General features: G+C 40.6%; 1 long non-coding RNA gene across 3 annotated transcripts in view; it reads left to right on the forward strand.

The window, feature by feature from the left end:
- Window positions 1–24799, forward strand: part of LOC110259494 (uncharacterized) — a 498951-nt gene that overhangs the window by 417953 nt on the left and 56199 nt on the right. For all 3 annotated transcript variants that reach the window (XR_014838827.1, XR_014838829.1, XR_014838828.1), the window contains 2 exons: window positions 22134–22184; window positions 23934–24085. This is a non-coding gene — a long non-coding RNA (uncharacterized LOC110259494). The remainder of the gene's footprint in view (window positions 1–22133; window positions 22185–23933; window positions 24086–24799) is intronic.

Consider the following 24799-nt stretch of genomic DNA (forward strand, 5'->3'; position numbering starts at 1 on the left):
TAGAACAAAATCTTGTTATGGCTAACATGGCACAGGGCCAAGGGTTTGTGCATTTATAATTAGGATGTACTGCCAGTCACCCTCCTCGTGCAGTTTCTGTTGCAGTCAGCAGTTTGAGAGTACCTGATTCTTGATAGTTTTACATCAGGGCGTGTTCCCAAACTTTAGGATGTTAGCCAATCCGATGGGTGGAAAATGCTATTTCAGGTTGGTTGAACTTGCATTTCTCTTCAGACTGAGGTTACATATCTTTAAAATGCTAGAAAATGGAAATAGAAAGAAAACCCCCCAGCTGGATTTCCTCCGCTTACCAAGATCAATAAACAGCACACACTTGGCTCCGGAGAAGGAGCCCTCTGCCGCCTCTGAAAGGCATTGGAAGCCAGCAACCCCTCAGTGCCAGCTTCACATGGACTGTCTCATTTAGCTTCACGAGCCCTTGAATGTTAGGCTGTGTATTTCCCTTTCACAGGTGAGGAAACTCAGGTTGACAGTGGGTAACCTTTCCAAGATCTGGTAAGTAAGAGCAGGGGCTTGAACCCCTTCCTGGAGGCCTCCAGGACCCTGGATCAGCCAGTTCCCTGCACCATGGAGGCTGTTGTCTCTAACAGAGAGTTTGAATTGGGTCATTTGTATGCTGTTCTACTCCCACTGGATTTATGCCCTTTTCCCCAGCCTCACCATCTCCTTACCCTGCGCCTGGTTTGGAAGGATATATTTTTTCGTTAATGTAGCTATGGTTCATTGCTTTTCCCTGTAGGATTTTGAGATGCAGCAAGTTTATTCTCGGGCAGTTTCTCCCTCTCTGCACTTTACCCTTTCCTGCTGGTGTCTTTATAGAAGCCACTGTGTTTAGAGAAAATTATAAATATTGATCTGTTTTCTCTCTCACCTTTTATATAAAGATGGGAGTTGGGGCATTGGGCTGTGTAACGATATTAACAACAACAAAAAGAAGTTGGGAAAATATGTTATTTTCTGGGTTATATATGAGGGATTAACACACCATAATCATGTGAGGACACAATAATGGAAGACTAGTTGACTTCTAGAGGATTTCACACCGTGGCTCTGTGGAAACCAATCTGACTAATGCCCATGAGGTTACAGGCTCATTCCCTGGCCTTGCTCAATGGGTTAAGGATTTGGCATTGCCATGAACTGAGGTATAGGTCGCAGACACGCCTCAGATCCTGAGTTGCTGTGGCTGTGGGCCGGCAGCTGCAGCTCTGATTCGACCTCTAGCCTGGGAACTTCCATGTGCCGCAGGTGCAGCCCTGAAAAAAAAAAAATGTAGGAAAGGCTAGTCCTCCCCAAACAGAACTATTAGTCTGAAAGGGTAGAGGATTTACAGTGGCTACCACCTTAAATTGGATTCACGGAGCCCCATCCGGTGCTGCTGTCTGTCTAGGGAGCTATGCTTGCCCCTCTCTGTTCCAAATCTGTTTGCACATCCTTCCAGGCTGCTTTAATCTAACTAATGCCTGTAGGCATCTGCCCCCATCCCAGTAGTCACAGTAAGAATCCCATCAGAAGGTACCCAAGGTAGCACTTGTAAAAGCTACTTCTACTTTTCAGTCTGGCCTTCTCATTTTTTCATCCTCTCTTGAAGCCTCAGCACACCTGCTGGAGGCTTTATGGAAGCCAGGTGCCATCCCCATGGAACCTGCACCACCACCAACTGAGTATCACAGTCTTGGGTCACAGATGTCCTGGAAACCAAGGACCAGGTTAAGGCTGTTCCCATTCAGAATCATCCAGGCAAATCAAATTACTTGAAAATGGCTGTGAAAATGCACTTTTCAAATGCCTGACATACTCTTTACTTGAGGGACAAAGGGATTTAAAAAACTGCCAGCCCACACACTGCCATGTACCTCATCCTAGGGCTTACCTCAGGCTATTTTTTTTTCTTTTTTTTCTATTCTGGAGTGGCTGGGGTGGTGGTAGGAAGGTGACAGGAAGAAGGCCTAGGCTGGAAGAGAGGGGAGAAGAGACACGGTGAAGCAAATGCTATTTTTCTTCTCTCTGCTTCTGCTATAAACAGCCTCCTTCTATTTTAAACGGTGCTTCTCAACCTTGGATGCACATTAGAATTACCTGGAGAGCTTTTAAAAGTATTGATAGCTTGGAGTTCCCATTGTGGCACAGCGGAAATGAATCTGACTAGGAACCATGAGGGTGCGGGTTCGATTCTTGCCTCCCTCAGTGGGTTCAGGATGGTGTGTTGCCGTCAGCTGTGGTGTAGGTTGCAGACATGGCTGGGATCTGGCATTGCTGTGGCTGTGGTGTAGGCTGGCAGCTGTTGCTCCCATTTGACCCCTAGCCTGGGAGTCTCTGTATGCCATGGGTCCGCCCCAAACAGCCAAAAATTAAAAATAAAAAATAAATAAAAGATAAAAATACTGATGCCTTGATCCTATCCCAGAGATTTGGGTCTGGATAGTCTAAGTGGGAACTAGACACTGAGATTTTTTAAAATTCCCTCTAAGTTCACCCATGTTCATAACAGCAATATTCACAATAGCCAAAAGGTACAATCAATATGTGGTATATCCACACAATGGAATATTATTCAGCCTGCATGCTACCACATGCATGAAGCTTGAGACTACTCGAAGTGAAATAAGTCAGACAAGAAAAGACAAATACTGTAAGGTTCCACTTACACGAGGTACCTGGAGCAGGCATGGACTTTGGGCTTCCATTATGGACATCAGTGGTACCCCCGTGACAGTCTCCAGATGGGCTCTCTGAGAACCTCCAGGGCTCTCTAGTATCTTTCCTCATATGATAGAGTCAGAATTTCAATGGATGGAGCTTAGAGATATGAATCTTTATAATCACCCCATGGAACTTCTACCATGCTACAAGAATTGGAAATCACTGGATGTCATAAAATCCAAACTCCTTGATTTCACTTGAAGGTCTCGGGCAGTCTGGCTCTAACATGTTTTTCCAGCCTTATTTCCTGTATTCCCTGTGTACCTCAGACCAGGATTTGATTGATTGATTGATGGATGGATTGCTTCCCTGGTGGCATGTAGAAGTTCCTGGGCTAGGGACCAAACCTATATCACAGCAGCGACTCCAGCCTCACCATAACACCCTGTGATTACAGGATGCTGCAGTTCACAATTCTTTTTCTGCCTGAAATGCCTTCTTCTACTTCTTTGCCAATTACAGTCGTCCTCTACCATTGAGGCTTGGACAGATTCTTACCCCTTGCACAGACCTTTTCTGTGGATTCCTTTCCCATCTTGACTGAAAAAAAAAAATGCACGACCTAAGGGTTGAGAATTGTTTCATTCAGCGGATGATACGAACAATGTAAGCCCAGGATGCAACCTCTCAGTTAGCTCTAAGGGCTCCTCCAAATAGGGAAGGGAGGGTCCAGGATATAAAGGAGTTTTACCAACAAAAATCAGGTAGTTGGAACATCAAACGATACTGTCAATTAAGCCAGACATCTCCGGTGAAGGAATTCAGCACTTTTCTATATATGAGAAGACACAAGAATCTGGGCTTTCTGAAATCATTCCTTTGATATGCACCTTGGCCACAGGGGGCCAGCATCCTGTGCTTTCCCACCCCACTCTCCTCAGTGTGCAGCAGGTGACTGCTAGATAGCAGGCATCCTCTTTGTATCCCGAGTTCCCTCAGGATCACCTTTCGGATGGCTGTAATATGATGGGTTGATGGCTGCAGCATCCTTTGTTTGCTGATAGAGCAGGCGTTTTTCACTGGCAAGTCCTTCTCTCTCCTGTCCCTGTCACTGAGTTTTACGGCCCTTTTCATTGTACATGTGTATCTCACTTGGCATTTTCAGCATAGGCTCTTATGCTTGAGTCTGATTCTCTGGGAAGACAGGGTCCTAGCACGATGCCTGGCTCTGAATAAGTGTTCAGTATTTATCACATGAAATTGAATTCAACTTTCCAGCCCCAACCTTACTTCTAAGCTCCAGATAAATGCATCCAGTGATCTGCATGATGCCACAAGCTTGTCAGCCGAAACACAATCAAAATGATATTTTAATTCAGCCCTGCACATTTTCCTTTCCACAGTGTCCCCATCTCAACAGTGGCATCTCCAGCCGCCTGATTGGGGTGTTCAGCTCAAAATGCTGGACATTACCTTTTCTACCTCTGTATCTCTCCCCTCCTGTATCCAGTCAGCCTTCAGGACCTCACAGTTCCATCTCCGGGATAAAATGCACCTCTTCCCTTTTCTCTCCATCTCTACTGTCACCACCAGTCACCAGGTCTCTCTCTACAGTGAAAAGCCAGCTGGTCTCAAGCCCCACCCCTCACTCCCCACCTCTTCCAGTTGATTCTTCTGGCTGAAGTCAGATTGAAGTATGTAGCAGGTCTGGTTCTGTGACTCCATTGTCCAAACCCTTTCATTAGCTGTCTGCTGCTCTGGAGTCACAGTATTTAATAGAATCTAGAAGGCTCTGCCTCTGCCTCCTGGCCATTCACCCTGTTTTCACTTCCAGTTCTAGCAATGCCAGCCCCATCTGTTTTTTATTTTAGCCATATGTCTGCTTCCCTCAGAAAATTTGGTCACAAGTTTATTTCTGCCTAGTATTGTTCCAAACCCTGTGACTGGCCACTTAATACCCTTCTTTCAGAATTTACTGTCAATGTCACCACCCCAGAGCGACCTATCCTCAGACCAATTGTAGTAACTTACCTCTTCAGAGCACCCGTGAGCTTTCCATCTCAGTGCATACAAGTGTGCTTATCAAAATTATAGTTTTTGGATACTGTCACTTCATTGAGTTTCATCCCTGATGGTATGCCTGGATTCAAGCATCTATAAGTTGTTCGATAAACATTTATTGCAGAATCAACTCCTTACCATCTGCCTCCCTGTGTCGACTGTACTCATTTTCTGGCCCCCACTCCTTTCCAACCCCAAAGAAGAGAAAATCATTAATATTTCTGCCGCAGAATTGCTTCTTTCTTGAACTGACCCAAACTAATCTTTGAAACACAAAGTCTGGGAGGGCAGGCTTAGGAGGGAGAAATGCAGGAGTGGGTCTCTAGTCAGCATCATATTGAGACACTCAAGTCCTCCAGCCCGTCTCCTCTGAGCTCCTGTCAAGGCTGGGAACACAGTGCTGTAGCCTTGGGTCTGCTACCTGCCAGACTCCCTCCCTAGAGCTGATGGGCTGGAGGGAGGAAGACCCCACCCCTCTCTCTCTCCTTCTCTGGACACATTATCATGAACAAAGAAAGTGGAAGAGGACTGTTTTCTTGTGATGAATGCTGCATTTTAAACAACATTCCTTAGGCATTTAAACAATCACATTTATTCCACATGCAACAATAGTTTCATTATATATAGTGAAAATCCTTCTAAATGTTAATAGAACATTGGCCCAAGAACCTCACATTTGGAATAAATAAACCAAGATAGGGTGTCACGTTGGTGATAACTATTGAGCCAGCATTCTCTCTGCTGCAATATGTTTTAGGTAGGAAGAGTTTCTCATAGCTGTAAAGAATTCAGCCTTTTAGGAGCTCCCATTGTGGCTCAGTGGTAACGAACCTGACTGGTATGCATGAGGATGCGGGTTTGATCCCTGGCCTTGCTCAGTGGGTTAAGGATCCGGCATTGCCATGCGTGGTAGTGTAAGTTGCAAACTCAGCTTGGATCTGGCATTGCTGTGGCTGTGGTTGGCAGCTGCAGCTCTGATTCACCCTCTAGCCTGGGAACTTCCATATGCCATGGGTGAGGCCCTACAAAGACAAAAAAAAAAAAAAAAAAATTCACCCTTTGAAGCCCAAAAGCCTTGGGTTCAAATCCTAGCTTACTAATCGGGTGACTAAGAAAATAATTGACTATTACTGAGACTAATTTATAGGATTTTTGAAAAGATCACGTGAGAGAGCATGTATTAACTGATGAGTATAGAATGGCTTTTGTATGTGGTGGATTGTATATGGTTACAGTACATCGTCTGGATAATGTAGAATCAATACTCAGTAAATGGCAATTAATAGTAGTTATTAATATTATGAACTCTCCATCTTCTGGCTCAGTAATAGAACTTAACTTGGGTCAAATTGAAACTTGCCTAACATCCATAATTCTTTTGATAAATATTTCTCAAGCCCCTGCTCTGCTTGGCAGTGTGCTAGATACAGGATAATATTTGAGTGATGAATGTGGGCATAGTCTTGCCCTCATAGAGCTTAAAGTTCAGTGAGAGACAGTAAAACAAGTAAGCCAACCAGTTGATGTATAGCTATAAAGTGTGCTGAGCCTTGCAGGGACATGAGCAGGATGCTCAGAGAGGAAGTGAAGGAGAAGGGTTACATGGATGAAGAAGTTAGAGAAGCAAATGAGCAAATATAGTTGGCTGGCTACATGTGTCCGCTGGCTTATTCCTGTGCCCATCCCAACAAGGTATAAAAAGAGACTTGGTCAAATGCCGTGTTTATCCCCTGTGATGCTTTTCAAATTTTGTGATAACATTTTACAAAGCTAGCCTAACTATGATGCTCTAATCCAACCCAAAATGACAAATTTGGAACATACACTCAACCAGCAGGTGAGCAGATGAGAAACAAAATCCTTAAATAAAATGCTAGCAAATTAGAGAGTTTCAACTGTGACTAAGTAAATTAAGAACCTGACATAGTGTTGGTGAGGATGTGGGTTCAATCCCCGGCATCTCTCATCAGGTTAAGGATCAGGCATAGCCACAAACTGCGACATGTCACAGATGTGGCTTGGATCCCAGGTTGCTGTGGCTGTGATGTATGCCTGCAGCTGCAGCTCTGATTTGACCCCTGGCCCTGGAACTACCATATACCTCAGGTGCAGCAGGTTTAAAAAAAAAAAAAAAGCTAGCAGATTAAATCCTGCAGCATTTGAAAAGGAACAAACTCCAAAGGTATATTGACACAAAGAAATCTGCTAATATCATTTATCCTATCACTTGGGTCCAAAGAGAAAGACTGAATTCTCTTCTCTTACAAGCAGAAAAACCCTCTTTTGTGGTCAATATTCAGAATATGGGTTTTCTTTACTACTTGCTGCTGTGGTTGGTTTGTCTGAAATTTTAACTTCCAAATACGATGCTTAAAATAAGAAAATATTCAAAACTGGCAAAAGAAAAAAAGTGTGTGTGTGTGTATGAATAGAGGGGGTGCAAGTTGGCCATCTCTACCAGGTTAGTTGAAGTTACATCAATATCTGTAAGGCTTCAAATCAGTAGAAGCACCATTTCTGCCCAATCTGAGCAGTGTGCTCAGCCTGATTACTTTAAAAGAAGCCACAGAAATAAACACCCAAAGGCACGTGGCTGTCTAGTAGTGACATGGTTTATGCCAGCATATAACTGACAACCTCCATTTCTGAAATTAATTACTTTTTCTTCTAGAGTTAAATTTGCTGATGATGCTTCTCACAAAAATAAGAGGTCTTTACATAGCAAATGCTCTAATTAAATAAGAATAAAGGCAGAAAACTTCCAGACCTAAATGAGATACATTTATTCTGTGCATGTGGTTGAATCTTTAATGATTTGAAATGTAGCAGTCTGTTCCCTCCTGGGACAGCGATGATATCTTGCTCTTTCTGAAATTTGCATCTATCTCCTTTCCAATGTTTATTTATAACTTGTAGCGAAGAAGAGAGGTGCATCCACTTGTTTTTTTTCCCTGCCCAGTCTCCCAAACCCCAGTGTTACAGAGTTGTGTCGCCCCAAAATTCATGTGTGGAGGCCCTAACCCCCAGTGTGGCTACATTCAGTGACATTGCTTTTAGGAGATAATTAAGGTTAAAAGACTCTAAGGGTGGGGTCCTAACCCAATAGGGTTGCTAATCTTATAAGAATGTGAAGAGCACTCTTTCTCTCACATACACCTACATTCAATTCCTTCCTTAGCCCATCTAATTATTTTTTCCTGCTTTTGACACTTGGCTCACTCAGGGAAGAATGCGTGTTACTTGGGTCCTTTGAACTGGCTTCTGGGCCCCAAGGGCTCGTGTACCTTTCCCTGCATTTCGGGGCCACAGACGCTATTGCTGTCTGTGAATCATATCCCCTTTCTGCCTCCTTCCTCCTCTCCTTTACTCTTGTCACATGAAGACACAGCAAGCACACTGTGTGTCCATTCTTGGGCAGGCACCACAACCCAAGTCTAGCCCGTTTAATCCTCACGTCTGTATCCACTACCCACTGCCTTAGGAGAAACACAACATAGGAGCCCCCATGCCATACCCCCTATAAGTAGTATATTTTAGGTGTGTCTGGCTTTGAAGCCATTGTTCTTGGCACAGTTCTCTACCCACATCGTGATGCTCTCAAGAGCCAACGATGAGAAGAGCCACTGCTGGCCAAGAGGAGGTGTCATGCAGAGACAAAGCTGATTCCCAATGGCCAGGCCCATCGAGTTCTACTCGCCCTTACCCCAGACCTGGATCCATTAGACAAAGGAACAGAAAAATCTCAGCGACTCATGCCCTCAGAGCTCCCCAAGATTGCTCCTTGATGTCTTGGAGGAGGGAGAAGCAAAAGAACGAGAAAATATCCAATAAGAATCTTTTAGTGGCAAGCTAGCTTGGGTAGCAGGTGGGGAGGGATTTAATGAAAGAAGCAAAGTCTTTCACACAACCCAAGAGCAGAAAAGCGTCTGGGCCTTTGGAAGAGAACTGAAAGACCAAGGACCTAGAAACTGGATGGGATGCCCTCCATCTCTTATTCTCTGCTCTTTGCTGCTTGGCTGCCTCATCCTCTTTTCTTTCCATGGGACAGTCGTTTTGCCTTGTCTGCAGGTGGAAGATGGCCACCCCACAGAGTCACGGTTCCATGTTCTTGTCTTAGCTGTTCAGACACTTCTGGAAGGTTTTCGTTTAATTTAACCCTAGGAGAGAGGGACCTGACTGACCCAGCTTGAGTGAACATTCCACCCTTGGTCCACATTTCTGTGGCCCAAATAGACAAGATTGCAGAGCAAGCAAGGTGATAGGCTAGGGACAAATAATGCCCCCCCCCCAAAAAAATATAAATGTATCTACAGGAAAGGGAGAGGAAGGAGTCCAGAGGAGGCAGCCAGCTGGCCAGCTGTTTTTGAGTTCCTGCAAGAGAGCTTACTGTGTTCTAGATGCCCTGAGGACTGTGAGGGAGTAAAGCACGATCCTCTGAGGGCCTAGTTGGGAAGCCCAGGCAGACCTAGAAGAGACAATTCCTGAGCAATACGAAATAGGATTATTCAAGAGCTAACTTATGTGGCCCAGATGCAGCCCTCAGAAGTTCAGGGGGTCTTTAGGATCTGTGACAGTGAGAAGGAAACTCAAGTTTACTGTGACAAGCATCTATTAGATATGTTTACATGTTTTGCCGGATTCCAGCTTCTCGCCACCTTTGTAAGACAAATGCTCTCTGAGCAAACTTCCTAGAGTTTGGAAGGAAAGGACATTCTACTGGGGCCCAAGACATGAGCCAAAGCTTTGATGCAGGAAAAAACCACGGTTTCGGCAGGAAAGAGGAAGGTGACCAGTCTAAATGAAGCAGAAAATTGCTTTGGAAATGGTAGGATTTGTATAAAAGAAGTTTAATAAGGGTATAGACTGATAAATTAGCCCTATGCTAATTTACTCAGTTTACTTCTTGATCCCTGGGACCATATGGTAGGCTTGGGAACTTGGCTCTGGGGATGAAGAGATGAGTGAGCTGCAGCTCAAACTGAGAATTGCATCGTCTAGAGGACAGAGGAGTAAGTGATGGAAACAACAGGTACTCTTCACACATTTCAGAGATGAGAACATCACCTGTGGATTCTCGTTTCCCAGTGTATGAGATGTGTTTTGCCAGGCAAGTAGGGCAGGTGGAAGATTAACTTCACTATTGCAGGTCCCATAGGTTCCTGTCATTTTTTAAAGGGTGGGTACCCAAGGAGGTTTTAGAAAGAGATTCAATAATCAAATAGCCAACACTTTGGGGATTTTTAGGGTGACCTGGTTTCCAAAATAATGGGCTGAAGACACTAATCTACTATGCCCACTATGCATTATCCTCCACAAAAGTTGATGCTATACCACTGGGCAGCAGCTTTGCAAAGCTGTTCATAATAGAATAAGTCTCATTTTTAATAAACATGTATCTTTAAGATATACACAACGATTACACTAGAAATAGATTGGACTGTCTATTATATTGATATATACGCAATCTCAGAAATTTGTCTCTAGTGCCTGGTTTACTATACACCAACAGAATTTAGAGCACAATAAAAATACTTTATAGCATTCAGGCAGCAATGTTCCTATTTCTTATGCAGATGCATTGGAAATGTGGTCAGGGCTGTCATTCATTCCTGGCACTTAAATGCTTTCCACAAATAGTTGCTGCCTTAAGAAAGCATCCCCAAATAAAATGTTTTTATTTGGTTCTTTGATGATATGTCAATAGACATTAAAATAAAAACGTCCTTGAATGGAGGTGCTATAGCTCCTTCAGAATGTTTTCAAGGGGAGCTGGAGGGTCTCTAAGGATCCATCATTGGGGATGAGGAGGCAGAGCTGAGGGATTATTACCTCTTAAAAGGATGGCTCTGTCTATTGGCCACTTCACCTTTATTGGAAAGGAGGGAACATAATAGAATTTTATGAAGCTGTACCCTCACCTGTTCAGAGAGTGATCACCATATCCCTGTGCCTCGTGTCTTTGCAGAACAAGAGGGAGGACCTATGGAGCACACGTCCCTCCTTTCCAGACCTCACAGTATGAGGGTGTCCCTTTCTTCAAGCAAACTCAATCCACAATGGTATCTTTACCCAATGGATGGGTTTGAGGAGGAGGATGACATGTAGACTTTACAAAATGATCTGTATATAACTTATTTAAGTAAGGAGGTTTGATATGACATTGAAAATAGACTTTTGCATTCAGAAGTTGCATTTGCCTTCCTAGAGTCAACCCTCTGTATCCATGGGTTCCCCATCCACAGATTCAACCAACTGCAGATCAAAAAGTTTTTCAAAAAACAACCCAGAAACTTTCCAAAAAGCAAAGCTTGAATGTGCTCTATGCAGATAACTATTTACATTGTATTTACAACTATTTACATAGCATTTACATTGTATTAGGTATTATAAGTAATATGTATAGGTTAGTATGCAAATACTATAAGGAAGTTTTGAGCAACCACAAATTTTGGTATCCAAGGTGGTTCTGAAACCAACCCCCTGAGGGTACTGAAGGATGACTGTACTTGGATGTGTCACATAAATATAATAATTTTAGTATTGTGACAAATAACAGTAGCACTTCCAAAAAGCCCCTTTCCTTGCCTCAGTTTTCTCCATAACATTTATTATATTTACTATTTATTTTACTTATCATTTACCTTCCTACACTAGAATATATATCTAATATCGGCAAATGATTTTGTCTTTTTTTTCCTCCACCAACTCTATCTCCAGTGCCTAGAACATGTCTGCTTAAGGCATGTTCTCATTCAACATTTTTTGTACAACTGATCTTTATTAATCTTTTTAAAATGGTTTTTATTTTTCCATTATAGTTGGTTTACAGTGTTCTCTCAATTTTCTACTATATAGCAAAGTGACCCAGTCAGAATACATTTATGCATTCTTTTTCTCACATTATGCTGCATCATGCTCCATCATAAGTGACTAGATATAGTTGCCAGTGCTACAGAGCAGGACCTCATTGCTTATCTACTCCAAAGGCAATAGTTTGCATCTGTTAACCCCAGATTCCCACTCCATCCCACTCCCTCCTCCGCCTTGGCAACCACAAGTCTGTTCTCCAAGTCCATGAGTTTGTTTCTTTTCTGTGGAAAGGTTCATTTGTGCCATATATTAGACTCCACATATAAGTGATATCATGTGGTATTCGTCTTTCTCTTTCTGACTTAATTCGCTTAGTATGAATCTCTAGTTCCATCCATGTTGCTGCAAGTGGCATTATTTTGTAATTTTTTATGGCTGATTAGTATCACATTGTATATATGTACCACATCTTCTTAATCCATTTATCTTTAGATGGACATTTAGGTAATTTCCATGTCTTAGCTATTGTGACTAGTGCCGCAATGAACATACAGGTGTATGTATTTTTTTGAATGAAAGTTTTGTCCAGATATATGCCCAGGAGTGGGATTTCTGGGTCATATAGTAGTTCTATATTTAGTTTTTGAGGTACTTCCATACTGTTTTCCATAGTGGTTGTACCAAATGACATTCCCAGCAGTATAGGAGGGTTCCCTTTTCTCCATACCCTCTCCAGCATTTTTTTTTTTTGTGCTACCAAAGACAATCATTTTATTAACGTTAACTTTTTCTACTAGCCTATTTCCTATGAACATTTATTTCCAGCCATATATTCATACTAAATATAAAATTTTGTGTCATTTTCACCTAAAACTTTGGCATAAGACTTTATATCTCTTATTAAAAACTATTCATCAAGGTGATTATTATAGATGCATATTATTCTATTGTGTAACTTAGAAACAAGCAAGCAAAATAGTCATGGTATAAATCAATTACGTCGACTCATGTATAGAACTATTGAGGCAAATATAAAGTGCAATAAGATTTAATATTGTCTTTCTCTGAAAACTCTTCTAAAAACCAATGAATTTGCTTCAGATGAAGACATTTGCCAAATGGGATAAATTCACAGTAAGCCTTGCATGTTAGGTTGTGTTACCATTTATCTAGACTTTTAGAGAAAATTTTTACACAATTTCTTAAACTTTACTGTAATTGGGGACAAGGCATTTACTCATCTTTCCCATGTCTGAAGATATATTTGATAGGAAGGTTTTTCATTCTTTGCATTTTGGTTGAATAAAGCAAATAATTTGCAATTATATAAAATAAGCATATCCCTATTCTTGACCTTTTTTTTTTTTTCCCCCCCTTAGGGCCACACTGGAGGCATATGTAGGTTCCCAGGCTGGGGTTGAATTGGAGCTATAGCCGCTGGCCACAGCCACAGCAACGCAGGATCCAAGCCATGTCCTACAGCACAGCTCATGGCAATACTGGATCCTTAACCCACTGAGCAGTACCGGGAATCGAACCCACATCTTCATGGATATTAGTCAGATTCGTTTCTGCTGAACCATGATGGGAACTCCTCCTTTTCTTGACTTTTAATCAGCAAGTATTTTTATCTCAGAAAACCTGAAGCATTAAGATCCACTTCCTATACATAGCTCTATCTATGGTCTAATGTTTCCTTACCTGGCTGCCGAGTTAAGAGTTTAGATTCTAGACTTCTTTGAGAGCCTGTGGTCAAATTTTGATTCTACTGCTTAGGCACTGTGTGGATTTAAGCAAGTTACTCAACATCTGGCCTCATTTTTCTCACCTGTAAGGTGGGCATAATGAACAATACCTACCTATAAGGATTAAGTAAATCTTTACATGCAAATCATTTAGAATAGTGCCTGATGCACTGCAGATGCCTAATGTCAGCTATTATTATGCCCTTATCTCTCATTTGGTAATAAATATTTTCTAAAACATATCTTTGGTTAACATGCCACTTTCAGGTTAAAGCCTGATCCATTCTGCAGTGCCTTTGAGAGCCCAGAGTCTAGATCCCTCAGGAAGACTACTTATTGTTTTGGCTCATTACCTAGGGTCAGGTAGCTATTTTTTTTATTACTCAGTGAATTTTATTACATTTATAGTTGTACAGCAATCATCACAATCAAATTTTATAGCATTTCCATCCCAAATCCTCAGTGCATCCCCCTACCCCACAACCTGTCTCATTTGAAAACCATAAGTTTTTCAAAGTTTGTGAGTCAGTAGTATCTGTTTTGCCAAGAAGTTCAATGTGTCTTGTTTTTAGATTCCACATGTCAGTGAAAGCATAGGATGTTGGTGTCTCATTGACTGACTTCACTTAGCATGATAATTTCTAGGTCCATCCATGTTGCTGCAAATGCTTTTATTTCTTTCCTTTTAATGGCTGAGTAATATTCCATTGCGTATATGTACCACATCTTCATTATCCACTCCTCTGTCATTGGGCATTTAAGTTGTTTCCATGTCTTAGCTATTGTATATAGTGCTGCAATGAACATTGGAGTACGCGTATCTTTTCAAGTCATGGTTTTCTCTGGATAAATGCCTAGGAGTGGGATTTCTGGATCAAATGGTAATTCTATTTTTAGTTTTCTGAGGAATCTCCATACTGTTTTCAAAAGTGATTGCACCAATTTACATTCCCACCAACAGTGTAAGAGGGTTCCCTTTTCTCCACACCCTCTCCAGCACTTATTGTTTGTAGACTTTTTGATGATGGCCACTCTGGCTGGTGTAAGGTGGTACATCATAGTGGTTTTGATGTGCATTTATATAATAATTAGTGAGGTTGAACATCTTTTCATGTGTTTTTTAGCCATCTGTATATCCTCTTTGGAGAACTGTCATATTTTTTGGTGGGGTTGTTCATTTTTTTGGTATTGAGCTGCAGAAGGTGTTTATAAATTTTGGATGAATCCCTTGTCACTTGCTTCATTTGTGAATATGTTCTCCCTTTCTGTGGGTTGTCTTCATTTTGTTTAGGGTTTCCTTTGCTGTGCCACTTTTCTGCGTCTATTTAGAGCATCATATGGTTTTTATTCTTCAGGTTGTTAATGTGGTGTATCATACTGATTGATTTTCAGATATTGAAGAATACTTGCATCCCTGGGATAAATCCCACTCGATCATGATGTACAATCCTTTTAATGTATTGTTGGATTTGGTTTGCTAGTATTTAGTTGTGGATTTTTTGCATCTATGTTCATCAGTGAAATTGGCCTGTAATTTTCTTTTTTTTGTGGTATCTTTGTCTGGTTTTGGTATCAGGGTGATGGTGGCCTCATAGAATGAGTTTAGGAGTGTTCCTTCCTCTGCAATTTGGAATAGTTTCAGAGGATAGGTGTTAGCTCTTCTCTAAATGTTTGACAGAATTCTCCTGTGAAGCCATCTGGTCCTGGACCTTTGTTTATTGGAAGTTTTTTCATTACAGTTTCAGTTTCAGTAGTTGTGATTGGTCCATTAATCTTTTCTATTTCTTCTTAGTTTAGTCTTGGAAGATTGTACTTTTCTACGAATATGTACATTTCTTCTAGGTTTTCCATTTTATTGGCATAGAGTTGCATGTAGTGGTCTCTTACAATCCTTTGTATTTCTGTGATGTTCATTGTAACTTCTTTTTCATTTCTTATTTTATTGATATGAGTCCTCTCTCTCTTTCTTGGTAAGTCGGGCTAGGGGTTTATCAATTTTGTTGATCTTTTCAAAGGACCAGCTTTTCGTTTCATTGGTCTTTTCTACGGTTTTCTTCATTTCTGTTTCATTTATTTCTGCTCTGATCTTTATGATTTCTTTGATTCTGCTAACGTTAGGTCTTGTCTGCTCTCTACCTGCTTTAGATGTAAAGTTAGGTTGTTTATTTGAGCTTTTTCTTATTTCCTGAGGTAGGCTTGTATTGCTGTAAATTTCCCTCTTAGAACTGCTTTTGCTACATCCCATAGATTTTGGATTGTTGTATCTTTGTTGTTATTTGCTTATAGGTATTTTTAAATTTCCTCTTTGGTTTCTTCAGTGATCCATTGATTGTTTAGTAGCATGTTTAGTGTCCACGTGTTGGTGTTTTTTGCAGTTTTTTTCTTCATGTCTTTCTGGTCTTTCTTTCTTTCTTGTCTGTCTGTCTGTCTGTCTGTCTGTCTTTCTTTCTTTCTTTCTTTCTTTCTTTCTTGTCTTTCTTGCTGGTCTTATACTGTTGTGGTCAGAAAAGATGCTTGATATGATTTCAATTTTCTTAAATTTAGTGAAACTTGATTTGTGGCCCAGAATGTGATCAATCTTAGAGAATTTTCTGTGTGCACTTGGGAAGAATGTGTATTCTGTTGCTTTTGGATGGAATGTCCTATAAATATCTATTAAGTCCATCTGGTCTAATGCTTCATTCAGGGCCTGTGTTTGCTTATTGATTTTCTGTCTGGTTGATCTGTCCATTGCTGTAAGTGAGGTGTTAAAAATTGTGTTATTGTCAATTTCTCCTTTTAAGGTTGTTAGCAGTTGCTTTATATATTGTAGTGATCCTATGTTAGGTGCATATATATTTAAAATTTTTATAACTTCCTCTTGGATTGATCTTTGGTCATTATGTAATGTCCATCCTTGTCTCTTAAAATATTCTTCATTTTAAAGTCTATTTTGTCTGACATGAGTATTGCTCCTCCAGCTTTCTTTTGATTCCCATTTGCATGGAATATGTTCTTCTATCCTCTCACTTTCAATTTGTATGTGTCCCTAGAAGTGAAATGGATCTCTTGAAGACAGAATATATATGGATCTTGTTTTTGTATCTATTCAGCCAGTCTTTGTCTTTTGTTTGAGGCATATAGTCCATTTGCTTTTAAGGTAGTTATTAATATGTATGTTCTTACTGCCATTTTATTAACTGTTTTGGATTTGGTTTTGTTGGTCATTTTTCTTCTCTTCTTCTCTTGTTCTCTCCTCTTGTGGTTTGATGACTCTCTTTAGTGTCATATTTGAGTTGATTTTTCTTATGTGTTTGTGTACCAATTGTAGATTTTTGGTTTTCAGTTGCCCTGAAGTTTTAATGTAGGAGTCTCTCTCTCTATATATATGAGATTGTTTTAAGTTGTTGGTCCCTTAATTGCAAGTGTATCGCCAGTGTCCTGCATTTGTACCCTCCTCGTCTCACAATTTCTGATTTTGGTAGCATAATTGTGCATGGATGATTTCATATCCTTACTGTATATATGCCTTTATAGGTGAGCTTTATCATTTGTAGTATTTTTGTTCTTGCTTGTGGCCTTTTCTTTTCTGCCTAGAGAAGTTCCTTTAGTATTTGTTGTAAATCTGGTTTAGTGGTGCTGAATTCTCCTAACTTTTGCTTATCTGTAAAGCTTTTGATTTCTCCTTCAAATCTGAATGAGAGCCTTGCTGGGTAAAGTAATCTCGGTTGGAGGATTTTTTCCTTTCATAACACCAAGTATATTGTGCCACTCCCTTCTGGCCTGCAGCATTTCTGCTGAAAAATCTGCAATAACCTTATTGGGGTTCCCTTGTATGCTCTTTGTTTCTTTCCCCTAGCTGCTTTCCATAAATTCTTTTTGTCTTTAGTTTTAGTCAGTTTGATTAATATGTATCTCAGGGTGTTCCTCTTTGGGTTTAATTTATATGGTACTCATTGTGCCTCCTGGATTTGAGTGGGTGGTTCCTTTACCATGTTAGGGAAATTTTTGGCTATTATCACTTTGAATATTTTTTCTTTCCCTTTCTCTCTCTCTCCTCCTTCTGCACCCCTATAACACAGATGTTAGCATGTTTAACGTTGTCCCAGAGTTCTCTGAGACTCTCTTCATTTCTTTTCAATCTTTTTTGTCTTTTTTGTTCTGCATCAGCGATTTCCACTAGTTAGTCCTCCACCTTGCTTATTCCTTCTTCTGCCTCCTTTCTTCTGCTGTTGGTTGCTTCTAATGAATTTTTTTTTTATTTCAGTTATTGTATTTTGCATCTCTGCTTGCTTAAGTTTTAAACCTTGTATTTCTTTTCTTAGTGTTTGCTGTAAATTATCAATCTTTGCCTCCCGTTTATTTCCAATGTCTTGCATCATCTTCAGCATCATCAGTCTAAAGTCTTTTTCCTGGAGGCTGTTAATCTTCAAATAACTTAGCTGTTTTGGGGGGTTTTTTCCTTTCTCCCTTATCTGAGTTATGGTTCTCTGCCTTTTCATTTTTATAGGTTTTTTGGTGTGTTGACCTTTTTGCAGACAATACAGTTGTAGTCTTACTTCTGATGTCGGCTCCCCCCTTGTGGCTGAAGCTGGTATGGGGGCTTGCTGTAGGCTTACCAATGGGAGGCACTGGTGCCTGCCCACTGGTAAGTGAGGCTGATTCCTATCCCTCTGGTGGGTGGGGCTTTGTCTCTGGGTGAGATTAGAGGTGGCTGTGTGCATGGGAAGTCTTTAGGCAGCCTATTTACAGATGGGCAGGGCTTTGATCCCACCTGGATTATTGTTTGGCTTGGGGCTTCTCAGTGCTGATGTGTGGCCCCAGATTTTTCCAAAATGTCCACCTCCAGAGAAAGGCACACTGATGAATATTCCCAAGAGTTCTGCCTCAAATGTCCTTCCCTGACAATGAGTAACAGTCACCCCCTCTTTTCCTAGGAGATCCTCCAAGAACTGCAGTCAGGTCTGACCCAGATTCCTGTGGAGCCTCTTTTTTGTCCTGGGACCCAGTGCACATGAAAGTCTGTGTGCACCTTTCAAGAATGGGCTCTCCATTTCTCCCAGTCCTGTGGAGCTCCTGTGCACAAGCTCCACTGGCCTTCAGTGCCAGATGCTTTGGGGGCTCTTCCTCCCAATGCCAGATCCCCAGGTGTGGGGACTTGACATGGTGCTCAGAACTCTGACTCCTATAGGTGAGTCCCTGTGATAATGTTACTTTCCGGTCTGTGGGCTTCCCACCCAGGAGGTATAGGGTTATTTATATCACAAAATCTCCCTTCCTATCTTTTGATGGAGCCTCCTCTTTGTCTTCTAGAGCAGGATATCTTTTTGAAAGTTTCTAGTCCATTTGGTTGAAGGTTGTTCAGCATTTGGTTGTAATTTTGCTGTGTTCATGAGAGAAGTTGAGCTCCAGTCTTTCTGTTCCGCCATCTTAATCCCATCTCCAGGTATCTATTTCTTCTCTTCAGGATTTGGTATTTGTAGACTTACTAATGATGACCATTGGGACCGATGTGAGATGGTACCTCATTGTAGTTTTGATTTGCATTTCTCTAATAATAAGTGATGTTGAACATTTTTTCATGTGCCTGTTTTGGCCATTCATGTGTCTTCTTTGGAGAAATGTCTGCCTAGATTTTCTGCACATTGTTCAGTTGGATTGTTTGGTTTTTTTGCTTTGGAGTTGTATGAGTTGTTTGTATATTTTAGAGATTAAGCCCTTGTTGGTTGCATTATTGCTGCTATTTTTTTCCCATTCTGTAGGTTGTCTTTTTTTTCTTGGTTTCCTTAGCTGTGCCAAATTTTGTAAGTTGGATTGTATCCCATTGGTTTATTTTTGTTTTTATTTCTATTGCCTTGGGAGACTGACCTAAGAAAATATTTTTACAGTTGATATCAGAGAATGTTTTGCCTATGTTCTCTTCTGGGAGTTTTATGGAGTCTTGTCTTATGTTTAAGTGTTTAAGACATTTTGAGTTTATTTTTGTGCATGGTGTGAGGGTGTGTTCTAGTTTCATTGATTTACATGCAGCTGTCCAGTTTTCCCAGCACCACTTGCTGAAGAGACTTTTCTTTCTTGCCTCCTTTTTCAAAGATTAATTGACCATAGGTGTCTGAGTTTATCTCTGGGTTCTCTATTCTGTTCCATTGATCTGTATGTCTGTTTTGGTACCAGTACCACACTATCTTGATTATTGTAGCTTCATAATATTGTCTGAAGCCTGGGAGTTGTGCCTCTGGCTTGGTTTTTATTCCTTAGGATTGCTTTGGCAAATCTGGGTCTTTTATGGTTCCATATAAATTTTTGGATTGTTTTTTCTAGTTCTGTGGAAAATTTCATGGGCAATTTAATTGCATTAAATCTCTAGATTGCTTTGGGTAGTATGGCCATTTTAACAGTATCAATTCTTCCAGAGTTGCCATTGTGGCTCAGTGGTTAACGAACCTGAATAGTATCCATTAGGATGCAGGTTCACTCCCTGGCCTTGCTAAGTAGGTTGAGGATCCAGCATTGCTGTGGGCTGTGGTGTAGGTCACAGATGGGACTTGGATCCCTTGTCACTGTGGTTGTGGCATAGGCCAGCAGCTACAGCTCTGATTCGACCCCTAGCCTGGGAACCTCCATATGCTGTGGGTGTGGCCCTGAAAAGACAAAAAGACAAAAAAAATTAATTCTTCCAATCCAGGAGCATGGAATATCTTTCTTTTTCTTTGAGTCTTCTTTAATTTCCTTGATTAATATTTTATAGGTCTCAGCATGTAAGTCTTTCAACTCTTCGGTCAGGTTATTCCTAGGTATTTAATTTTTGGGCATGTGAATTTAAAAGTTATTTTTGTATTCCTTTTCTAATATTTCATTATTGGTATACAGAAGTGCAACCAATTTCTGAATGTTATTCTTGTATCCTGCTACTTTTCTAAATTCCTTGATCAGTTGGAGTAGTTTTGGGGTAGAATCCTTAGGGTTTTCTATATATAGTATCATGTCATCTGCATAGAGTGACAGTTTTACCTTTTCTCTTTCAATTTGGATACCTTTTGTCTCTTTTGTTTGTCTGATTGCTGTGGCTAGGACTTCCAATACTATGTTAAATAAAAGTGGTGAGAGTGGGCATCCTTGTCTTGTTCCAGATTTTAGCAGAAAGTCTTTCTGCTTTTCTCTGTTGAATATTATATTGGCTGTGGGTTTGTCATAAATGGCTTTTATTATGTTAAGATGTGTTCCCATGCCCACTTTGGTAAGAGTTTTTTATCACAAATGGATATTGGATTTTTCAAATGCTTTTTCTGCATCTCTTGAAATGATCATGTTGTTTCTGACTTTTTTTTTTTTGTTAATGTGGTGTATGATATTGTTTCATTTGCATATATTGAACTGTCTTTGTAAACTTGGGATGAATCCCACTTGGTCATGGTGTATGATCTTTTTTATGTGCTGTTGGATTCTATTAGCTAAAATTTTGTTGAGAATTTTTGTGTTTATATTTTTCAAAGATGTTGGCTTATAATTTTCTTTTTTGGTAGTGTCTTTGTATAGTTTTGGTGTTAGAGTGATGGTGGTTTCATAGAATTTTGGGGAGATTATTCCTTCTTCTAAAGCCTTTTGGAAAAGTTTAAGGAGGATGTGTATAAGTTCATCTTTTTATGTTTGGTAGAATTCGCCTGTGAAGCCATCTCATCCTGGACTTTTTTTTTGTGGGAAGTCTTTCTATTACATATTCAGTTTCATTTCTAGTGATAGGTCTGTTCAGTTGATCTATTTCTTCTTGATTCAGTTTGTGTGGACTGTTTGTCTCTAGAAAGTTGTCCTTTTCTTCTAGTTTTCAAATTTTTGGCATGTAATTATTCATAGTATTCTTTTTGTGTGTGTGTTTTTGTGGTGTCTGTTGATATTTCTCCTTTTTCATTTCTTATTTTGCTTTTTTGAGTTCTTTCTTCTTCTTGGTGAGTCTGGACAGAGATTTGTCATTTTTTTTAGCCTTTCAAAGAACCATCTCTTGGTTTTATTGATTTTTTTTCTATTGTTTTTTGAATCTCTATTTTATTGATTTCCTCTCTTCTGCTGATCTTTATGATTTTCTTTCTTTTGCTGACTTTAGGTTTTGTTTGTTCTTCTTGTGCTAGTTGTTTTAGGTGGTAGGCTAAGTTGTTGATTTGAGATTTTTCTTATTTTTTAAGGAAAGCTGCCTTTGCAGCATCCCTTGGATTTTAAATTGTTGTGTTTTCATTATCAGCTGTCTCAAGGTATTTTTTAATTTTCATTCTGATTCCCATGTTGACCCATTGTTATTTTTAATAGCATATTGTTTAGTCTCCAGGTAGTCAGTTTTTTCTCATTTCTTTTTCTATAGTTCATGTCTAGTCTCATGCCATCGTGGTCAGAGAAGTTGCTTGAAATAATTTATATACTCTTAAATTTGTTGAGGTTAGTTTTGTGCCCCAGTACATGGTCAGTCCTTGAGAATGTTCCTTGTGCACTTGAAAAGAACATATATCTGGGTTTTTTTTTTTAATTTTTTTTTGGATGTAATGTCCTGAAAATATCTGTAAAGTCTAACTGTTCAGTTGTGTCATTTAGGTCTCTGTTGCCTGATTTTCTGTCTAGAGTTCTTGTCCATTGATGTGAGTGAGGTGTTAAAAATCTCCTACTATTATTGTATTCCCATCAGTTTCTCCTTTTATTTCTGTTAGTATTTGTCTTATGTATTTGGGTGTTCCCATATTCAGGGTATTTATACTGATGAGTCTAATATCCTCCTCTTGAATGGATCCTTTTATCATTAAATAGTGTCCTTCTTTTTCTTTACGGCCTTTGTTTATAGTCTATTTTGGCTGATATCAGTATTGTAACTCCCTCTTTCTTTTCTTTTCCCAGCCTGCCCCTCCATGTCTTTTGATTGGAGCAATCAGTCCATTGATATTTAAGGTAATTACCAATAAATATGTATGTATTGCCATTTTAAACCTTGTTTTCCAGTTGATTCTATGTTTCTCCTTTGTTCCTTTCTTTTTTTTTTTTTTGGTTGGATAATTTCCTTTTATTTTATGCTCGTCTTCTTTTTAGTTTTTGTGAATTTATTGTTTAAAACCCATTAGTTCTTAATGGAAGTTTTCCAAAAAGCCTGATTGGTCACCTGGAAGTGGTAAATGAAAACCAAGCCTTGTTGTTTTGCTTGAGATCTAGAGAGCTGGAAAGAGCCCTATTCTCACACTTACAGCTGGAAAAACCTGGATAAATGCAAATATGTGTCTTTTTTTTTTTTTGTCTTTTTGCCATTTCTTGGGCCTCTCCCGTGGCATATGGAGGTTCCCAGGCTAGGGGTCTAATCGGAGCTGTAGCTGCCAACCTATGCCAGAGCCACAGCAACGTGGGATCCGAGCTGCATCTGCGACCTACACCACAGCTCACGGCAACACTGGATCGTCAACCAACTGAGCAAGGGCAGGGATCGACCCGCAACCTCATGGTTCCTAGTCGGATTTGTTAACCACTGCGCCATGACGGGAACTCCCAAATATGTGTCTTTACTTGACCTTTTGGAGAACTGATGTCAGAGGGCAGATAACTAAGCTGAAATCTGGTGTGAAGAACATAAAGCACCATCCCATTAAGAAGTTGATTTTATTCAGATGACTGCAATAGTGTCAGTACCCAGATTTGAAGATCAGGGCGTCTCAGTGGTGGCTTTGTGTTAGACCTTTATAGGGAGCAGTAGAGGGGTTGTTGTAGGGGATTTACAGGTGGGACTGTTGGGCAGTCTTGGGTAGTCTGAGCTGAACTGGAAATGTTTATTTCTGTGTTTGGCTGGTTCCAGGGGGACAAACAGTCTAGATTTAGCTATTCATTCTTGCAATAAAGAACAGGAAGTTGGCCTAGGGTGGAAGAGGAAGGTTTTGTCAGTAGATTTAGGCAGAAGGGGAAAAAAGTCTGTGTTTGGGCCCACCCCTGATAAACACAAGAGTCATCTTGAGCCTTATACTAGTCAGGACAGAAAGTAAACATCAAATCTTATCTGCATCCCATGGGGAAGGGTGGTTCTTTTCCATAAGCCATTTCCCAGAACAAAGGATGGTATGGGGGTTTCTCAACTGTCACTGGCTCAGGGAGCCAGAGGGCTGAGATTAAAATTCAGTGTTGTCACTGGGAAGACAAGTGTCTGCAGGTGTGTAATAGTCTGCAACTACTTCCCTGGGGCAGACTACCAGCTACCACAGAAGTCCACAGGAGATTCAGGCAGAAATTTGAAAATAATTCCAAGGGCTGGGGGTGGGCTATATTAAGAGTGTGAATCCCAGACATAAGGGAGGTTTGCAAATTCTTACTGATGTATTTCTCTCAGGAAGTGCACCAGGCATTCAGCTCAATGCTGGCTGGGGAGGTGGATGGCAGCCCTGCTGAAACTCCACTGAGACCCTATCTCCTCTGTAAAACAAATGCCTTAATCTTGCTGGGGAAGATGGGACTGGAGGCAATCCTTTGCAGCTGGGTGTGGGGAAAAGAGAAAAAGCTCTACTCTTGGGGGCAGGGCAGGCACAGTATAAAACCCAGCCCGAGGTCTGGAGGAGGGGCAAGACCACTGTGAGGCCACTCCTCCAGCCCCAGGTGCACAGTTGGCCCATGGCTGAGTCTCAGTGGAGGGTTAAAGAATACCTCTGTCTCTGCATCTCTCACCAGCACACTATCAAATGTCAAGGAAAAAGAGCACCAGAATACACATGGGAGAAACACGTTTTCTGGAAGAGAGAGATTTTCTCTAGAAGCCAGGCAAAGGGAAGACCCAATACCAAGCAAGGAGCAGACACTGAAAAACACACTCAAAAAACAAGGTGAGACTACTTATGACTGAAATAGGTTTGTAGTTGTTGGTGTTTTTTTCAGTCAATATAAAATACTCTATTTGTTCTTTTGGTCTTTGGTTCTACCTCATCATGTATTATCAGTCAACTTTCTTGTTATTGCTTGCATGTGTTTTCATTCCTTTATTGTCCATCTTCCTATGTCACTTTGTTTCAGATGTTCTCCTTATAAAAGCACATCTCCTGTTGTTGATCCTTATTGTGTTGATATTTTATAATGGCCTTTTTGATTCCCTTTAGAGATGTATCCTTTGGGGTTTAGATGGGCTCTTAATCCTGGTTAAATTACTTGTTTGGCGTAATGACCTTAAAGCAGTTGCTTTAGCTTTTGTCTATTTTTATGTGGGCTCAGCCCTTGTAATAGCTAACTCTCTAGAAAGCAGGGGTGCACCTAAAAGTTCCTTCACTTGCTATCCATTTTTGATGGGGTTCCAGCAGAAGTGAGTGACCCCCCATTGTTTCTAAAGCATCCCAAAGTCATCCTACTCCAAAGGCATCCCTCCTCTTGGTGTGTATGTTTGTCTCTGCTCTTTGGGTAGTTGACAAGCTTTAGGGAGCACAGTGAGTTCTTCCTTCTGGGCTGGATTTACCCCCGGTAGAGGACCATATTCTACGTCAGAGCTTAGATTTGTGGCAGCATATCCTTCATTTCATTTTTGAGGTCTGATCCATCAATGCATAACA

Source organism: Sus scrofa, chromosome 2 (assembly GCF_054392235.1).
Source record: "Sus scrofa isolate SSC_HxYL_T2T_F1_AM1 chromosome 2, Sscrofa_HxYL_maternal_Yorkshire_Landrace_v2.0, whole genome shotgun sequence".
NCBI lineage: Eukaryota > Metazoa > Chordata > Mammalia > Artiodactyla > Suidae > Sus > Sus scrofa.